We start from the raw sequence: 8162 nt of genomic DNA on the forward strand, positions 1-8162 counted from the left end.
AGTTGGTAATCCTTGGAATGCAGAACATGATCATCATCATCAGCACCCTGAAGACATGAACTATGTGTCAAACTATGGAGGCCAGAGACGGGGCAATCAGAACTGGGGTCAGCAAACTCAGCATCCATATAGACCACCTCAGCCACAGTACAACGCTGGAAACATGGGAGGTATGAGACCTCCCAACAATATGACACCTTATCCAAGGCCACAGGGGTACAACAATCAGCAGCAAGGGTATCCCTCACCTCAGCAACAGCATGGTGGAAGGCAAGAAGATGGGTTCACTAGACTTGAAGCAATGATGCAACATGTTATTGGGTCCAATGCAAAAATAAATGAAAGAGTAGATGCACAGGACGCAGCAATCAAAAATATTGAAGTGCAATTGGGCCAAATTTCAATGTCTCTGAACAATCGTCCTCAAGGGACATTACCTACAGACACCCAGATTAATCCAAAAGATCAGGCCCAAAGCAGCTGATGGTGGTAAGTCTCCGTAATGGCAGGGATCTAGATGTAGAACAAGAGAGAGCTCGAGAAAATGTACAAGCTGAGACATTCATTCCAGTGCCCATTGAGCTGGATGAGTCTACGATACTGACAGAGGTGACAATCTAGCCTGCTCAGGAAGAAAAGAACATTCAGCAGGAGACCGAGAAAGTAGCTGAGCCAGTTGAAGAGCCAGTAGTTGAAATAGTAGCTGATAAAGAGAAGTCCCAAGTGATTGGGAAGAAGAGACCTCCTGCACCCTTTCCATAGAGGCTGGCCAAGCATCAAAAGGAGGAGCAGTATAAAAAGTTCTTTGAAATGCTCAAACAAATCCAGGTAAATATTCTACTGATTGAAGTTTTAAAGGAGATGCCTGGTACGTAAAAATGATGAAGGACTTGATGTCCCAGAAATTTGATTTTCAAGACTTGGCTACGGTTACACTTACTTAGACCTGTAGTGCAGTGGTGACGAGACCTATTGCTGAAAAGCTGTTTGATCCAGGTAGCTTTACAATTCCATGCACCATTGGAAATTTCGCCTTTGCTAAGATGCTCTGTGATTTAGGGGCCAGCATTAATCTTATGCCCCTGTCTATCTATAAGAGGTTGGGCATTGGGAGAGCTAGACCCACCTCCATGTTGTTGCAGTTGGCCGACAGGACTGTGAAACGTCCATTCGGTATCCTTGATGATGTGCTTATTCAGGTGGGGAAATTTGTGTTCCCTGCAGATTTTGTGATCTTGGATTGCAAAGTGGATAAAGAGATTCCTATAATCTTAGGAAGACCATTCTTGGCCACGGGGAGAGCTCTGATTGACTGTGAGACTAGGGAGCTCAAAATGAGACTCAATGATGAGGAAATAACATTCAATGTGCAGAAGTCTATGAGGCGACCAAGCGAGTTCGCCAATTGCTCTCTTATTGATGTCGTGGATGTAATTGTAGAGTCCGATGATGAGGTGTTGACAATTAAGGACCCCCTTGCTGCATGTTTGATGAACTTAGATGAAGTGAATGGTGAGGATTTGGCGGAATGGGTGTTGGCATTGGAAGGTAGAGGGTTCTGGGAGAGAAATCTAGAGTTTGAGCCCTTGCACTTAGAAAAGAGAGAAACTCCTCCAGCTAAGCCATCCATTGAAGAACCACCAAAGCTGAAGTTAAAGCCATTGCCATCCCACCTCAGGTATGAATTTCTGGGACCTGACTCCACATTACCTATTATTATCTCATCTTGTTTGTTAGATGTGCAGGTTCAAAAACTTTTACAGGTACTAAAGGAGTGCAAAACTGTCATGGGGTGGACCATGACATACATCAGGGGATCCGCCCCGCCTACTGCATGCACAAAATTCTGCTGGAAGAGGGGCACAAACCTTCCAGGGAACATCAGAGGAGGCTGAACCCCAACATGAAGGAAGTGGTGAAGAAGGAGGTGATAAAGTGGTTGGATGCGGGAATTATTTTCCCAATCTCTGACAGCAGCTGGGTGAGCCCAGTGCAATGTGTTCCTAAAAAGGGTGGCATGACGGTTGTGACAAATGACAACAATGAATTGATCTCAACAAGAACCGTCACAGGCTGGAGAATTTGTATGGACTATCGAAAGTTGAATCTAGCCACCCGGAAAGACCACTTCCCACTTCCCTTCATTGATCAGATGTTGGACAGATTGGCAGGGAGGTCACACTTCTGTTTTCTGGATGGGTACTCAGGGTACAATCAGATCTCCATTGCACCGGAGGACAGAGAAAAGACCTCCTTCACATGCCCGTATGGCATTTATGCCTTTAGACGGATGCCCTTTGGCCTATGCAACGCACCTGCCACATTCCAACGGTGCATGATGGCCATATTCACTGACATGGTTGAGGACATAATAGAGGTGTTCATGGATGACTTCTCAGTGGTGGGGAATTCATTTGATGAGTGCCTGATAAATCTGACGTGTGTGCTGAAACGGTGCATCGAGACTAACTTGGTCCTGAACTAGGAGAAGTGTCATTTCATGGTACAAGAAGGCATAGTCTTGGGGCACCGGGTGTCAAGCAAGGGAATAGAGGTGGATCATGCGAAAGTTGATGTAATAGCAAAGCTGCCTCCACCAACTTCAGTCAAAGCCATCAGAAGCTTCCCGGAGGTTCATAAAAGACTTCTCCAAAATCGCTAACCCTCTCTGTAAGTTGTTAGAAAAAGATCACCCGTTTTTGTTTTCTGATGATTGCAGGGTAGCATTTAAGGAGTTGAAAAAGAGACTGGTCACAACACCCATCATTGTTGCCCCCAACTGGGAGCAACCGTTTGAACTAATGTGTGATGCCAGTGACTATGCAGTGGGAGCAGTGTTGGGCCAGCGGAAAGACAAACTGATGCACCCAATCTACTATGCTAGTAGAACGCTGAGTGGAGTCCAGTTGAACTACACTGTGACTGAAAAGGAGATGTTGGTTGTAGTGTTCGCGTTTGACCCTGATAGGGTCCAAGGTAATTGTATATACTGACCATGCAGCTCTCAGGTACTTAATAGAAGAGAAAGAATCTAAGCCACGCCTGATTCGTTGGGTGTTGCTATTGCAAGAGTTCGATCTTGAGATTCGTGACCGTAAGGGCACTGAGAATCAAGTCACTGATCATCTATCATGACTTGAGGGAGCTGAAAATGTAGTTAAGGTTGAGGAAATACAAGAAACTTTTCCTGACGAGCAGCTGCTCACCACCACTCATCAGGAAGCGCCATGGTATGCAGACTTTGCTAATTACCTGGCCAGTGGTATAGTTCCTCACGACCTTTCATCGGTCTAAAGGAAAAGATTTTTTCGTGAAAGCGGCCAGTATTACTAGGATGAACCTTATCTGTTTAGAATATGCCTTGATAATATGATCCGGAGATGCGTCCCCGAGATAGAGCAATTTTCTATTTTGCAGGCTTGTCACGCATCGACGTATGGTGGACACTTTAGAGGGGTTAGGACAGCGGCAAAGGTGCTAGAGGCTGGATTCTTCTGGCCGACAATGTTTAAAGATGCGCACCTATGGGTGAAGGGCTGCGATGAATGTCAGTGGACCGGGAACATTTCCCGACACCACGAGATGCCCATGAACCCAATTCAAGAGGTGGAAGTGTTTGACGTCTAGGGGATTGACTTCATGGGTTCCTTCGTCAGCTCCTATGGCAATAAGTACATTATTGTTGTTGTAGACTATGTGTCCAAATGGGTGGAAGCTGCGGCGTTACCCACCAATGATGCAAAAGTGGTGGTGGGATTTCTAAAGAAGAACATATTCACCCGCTTTGGGACACCACAAGCAATTATCAGTGATGGATGCACTCATTTCTGCAACAGGGCCTTTGAAAAGTTGCTTGCTAAGTATGATGTGCGCCACAAGGTAGCTACTCCTTACCACCCACAAACTAGTGGACAGGTTGAAGTGTCCAACAGAGAAATCAAGAGTGTGTTAACCAAAACTGTGAACGCCACAAGAACTGATTGGGCGAGGAAGCTAGATGATGCACTGGCTTACAAAACTGCCTTCAAAACTCCAATTGGTATGTCACCATACAAGTTGGTGTTTGGGAAGGCCTGCCACCTGCCAGTGGAACTTGAACATAAAGCGTGGTGGGCATTGAAATAGCTGAACTTGGACATGGAAGCTGCAGGCACGTCAAGAGTCACTGAATTGCATGAGCTCGAGGAGTTCAGATATCTTGCTTTTGAGAGCACAAAATTGTACAAGGAGAGAATGAAGAGGATGCACGACCAGAACATTGTTGAGAGAAATTTCAAACCTGGGGACATGGTATTGCTATACAACTCAAGACTACATCTGTTCCCAGGTAAACTTAAGTCACGATAGTCTGGACCATTTTGAGTAGTTGAAGTTTTCCCTTCATGAGCTATTGAGATTGCCACAGAGAATGACTCTCGTACATTCAGAGTCAATGGTCAAATATTGAAGCCATATGTGGGCATGAGCGAGAAAAATAAAGTGTCTGAGCTGCACCTGACTGAACCACAGAGGTCGAGCGAGCCTTAAATACGCTCATCTTGCGTCGTGTCGCGATGTTAAATCAGGTGCTGCGTGAGAGGCAACCCACGAAATTGTTGTAAGTGTAACACATTATATGGAAAAAAAATCAAAAAAATCAAACAACTGCCCAGACCGCGGTTCCACCGCGACCGCGGTCAAACTGCAGTCAGAGACCCCCTCTGAACTTCGTCTACCGCGACTTCATCTACCGCGGTTCAACCGCAACCGCGGCAGAACCGCGGCAGACCCCGTCGGGCCCAGGTATGCAGAATTTTTTTTTAATTCACCCCCCTTTTCTAATTCACCTAACCCCGCACCCACCCCAAAACAATTATTCCCCCTCCCTATTCAGAATCCCTCCCTGCCCCCCCAAATAAAACCCAAATCCTCTCTTCTCTTTCTCTCTCAAATCCCTCCCTCACTCCCAAAAAAACCGCCATTGTTATCTTCTCCACACCTCCTCTCACCACTACCCACCCCTTCCAACCTTCATCAAGTAAGTGTTCTCTTCTTTTTGATTCTATTTCTTCTTCTAATTAGTGTAATTTAGTCTAAACTAGTTTAGTTAAACCCTAGGTAGGAATAGTGTAGATTTTCTTTCAATTTTTGCTTCTTCTCTATTTTTATTATTGTATTTGCTTCTTGTGGATTTGTTTGGTGCTAAAATAGTTGGGTCTTTCTTATACTGCAATTGTGGGGGTTGTTTAGATGATTTGGAGGCCTAGAAATAATTTTTGCGGTGTAGTTTGGTGGAGGGCCCTTTTTGACCGAAAATTTGGGGCTTGTGGTGCTATTTTGAGGCATTTTGTGCCTATCTTAGGTTGTGGTGGTGTTATATTTAACGTGAATCACTTGAGGGAGTAAGTGTGGGGTGTTGTATGCCAGAATTTGTAAGAAAGTTGTGGGGCCATTGTGGAGGTTGTAACCTGGAACACCTCACTAGTTGGGGGTTTGGCATAGTGTATGAATGGAATAAATGGGGGATATTATTTGGTGCCATCGGGTGGTGAAGTCTGAGTAACCATCCGGCTGGGGCATGTAGGATATATTTGATGGTTCTCTTGTATTCTTTGCAGGTCATATGGCTCGTAAGAAGCAAAAGAGATCGGCAGGCACGTCCCAACAGCCTACATATGATGCCTCACGGTTCGAATCAGAATTGGCAGAGGACGACTTTCATGCCAAGGCCTCAAAGAGCTTCATCCCTGAGATTCCGATTGACAGGGCAACCCTCCATGCAGAAAAGGAGGAGATGTATGAGGAAATCCGGCGGAGGGAAATGGAGTTCTTATTTGATGAACCTGAAATAGTGAACAGGATGCTTGTACGGGAGTTCTACACGAACTGCCCAGATCATATGCTGCGGGAGGTGACTGTATGGGGCAAATGGGTAGATGCCTCAGTTGAAACTATTCAAAAGGTGTTGCGGCTTCCCCGGTTTACTGGTGACGTCGACTATTACCAGGACGCACCAGGAGTCACTTGGGATATTATGACTGATGCACTCTGCGCAGGGGGCAACCGATCTGGATACGTGACCATATCACCCTGAACTCCAATTCATTCACCCATTTGGCTAAGTGTTGGCTCACTGTCATTTACAGCCGGTTCTTGCCCTCAGGCAACACAACTGACGTGAACTTCCAAGGAGACCTCTTGACGTGGTGCTTCGTCACAAAGAAAGATTTTGATGCGGCAAGACTTATTGGTGATGAAATGATCATACGGTCCCCGCTGAGGTCAAAGGGATTCTACTTCCCCTCCCTGGTGACTACATTGTGCCTACTGAAGAATGTCCCCACCAATCCTACTGATGGAGCGTTGTCCCCTAAAGCAGCTTTCAAAGCTTCGGGCATCAGAGTGGGCAGGAGTGCACGCACCACCATTCAGATCGATGATGAGGATGATGACCAGGTTCCCATGGCACCATCCAGGAGATCCTATGACAGTGCCAGACTCTCTCGGCACCCCCATGCTGGGACAGGCTTATTCAGATCACAGTCCACCCAGCCTATGTTGTGTACTATGGAGGAAGAGGTCGCGGATCTCTGCACCTCGGTGGAGGGCCTACACACGCGTATGGATGCCATGTCTCAGCGACAGGCCAGGTCTGAGAGCCGGTTTATGTCCTGGTTCTGTGCTTTGGGAGAGCTTGTCATGTGAACCCCAGCACCGTCTCCGACTCTGATTGAGGCTCAGGGAAGTCTTCTTACCCTTCTGCTCATTATTTTTTATATGACATGGGGACATGCCATAATTTTTAAGTGTGGGGTGGGAGACTTGCTCGGGTAATGTATTGTAGTGTATATAGACATGGTGTATGTTGTAGTATTTGATTGGTGTTGTTGTGTATAATTGACTGTACTCACATTAGAAGTAACTAACTTGGCCCAACGACGGACACTTGTCGACAGGTCTCTTGAGGGTCAAAGTCGGATTTAAAAAAAATATAGAGGACTCTTCCTGAGGATGGACCACTTGGACAGTACTCTTGAGGGAAGTAATCCATGTAGTTTCTTTATTTTATTTTATTTTTTCTTTTTTAGGTAATGTAGTAATTTTCCCTTGGTTTTTCTTTTGACCACGGTTCTTTTCCAAGGGCTTTTCTTGAATCGGATTAGGTAGATTTTTCGTTTTTAGTTTTAGGACCAAAATGGGTGAAGGCTAGAATGCAACCGTTGATGTACACACCTGAGAATAACAAAAACGAACATGAGGGTGCGACGTCTAGGCTCGTTTGTAGACTCGTAAATCTATGCCTTAATTTTGCACATCCTGTCTTGCTTGAACGCTCGTATGAGTATGTTAATAAACTGATTCGGAATGAGTTACATGCCAAGTGTGTGTGAGCTATTACTTGTATTCTGTGCTTGCATGTGATACCTAGAACTTGCCATGTGTGTTTGCAAAGCGAAATAGAAGTTGTTTGGTTTTAGAGATGATTGAGGCATTTCTTTGTGTAGCTTGTATATTTGTGAATCCACCTGTATATATTGCCATAGTTAACCCCTTTGAGCCTGAGTCCCGTTCATTGATAACCCTATAATGACCTATATCCCTGTGCTTGAATAGTTTGACTGTTTGAACCTGTACCTCCTAGAAGCACTTGAATTACTAAAGAACATACAAAAATCAAAGTGTGAGGTGGTAAGGAAGTAGGAAAAAAGGGAATCAGGAAAGAAATACTTGAATGGTGCAATGAATTTGAAAAAGTCGCAAAAAAAACAGTTGCACCTAAAGAAAAGTGGGGTCACCTATGAACTAAAATGTGGAAGAACGAGTGGGCTGAGCATGGAAACTGAAATAAAAGGAAGTGTGTAGTAAAAGTGCTTAGGGAAGTTAGTCACTATATCCAAATATATCTTACCCGTCCTTTAGCCGACATTACAACCAAATAAAGACCTCTTGATCTTTGACTAAATAGCTCGATTAGTAGAGTACTACACTAGGGGCAAGCTTATGATGTGTCTGTGTGGCATGTGAATGTTCTTTGCTGAGAGTGAGTGAATTCTTCCTATCTTTGGTTCCTTATTGCTTGAATTTTATGTGTGTGGAACTTCTCTCAGAATTATGATGTGAGGGCATGTAACTCAGGAAGAAAAAGTGAGTTTTCACCTCTATTAGAGTAAGTAGAGTGAGCA

The sequence above is a fragment of the Nicotiana tabacum genome, chromosome 20 (genome assembly GCF_000715075.1).
Source record: "Nicotiana tabacum cultivar K326 chromosome 20, ASM71507v2, whole genome shotgun sequence".
Lineage (NCBI taxonomy): Eukaryota > Viridiplantae > Streptophyta > Magnoliopsida > Solanales > Solanaceae > Nicotiana > Nicotiana tabacum.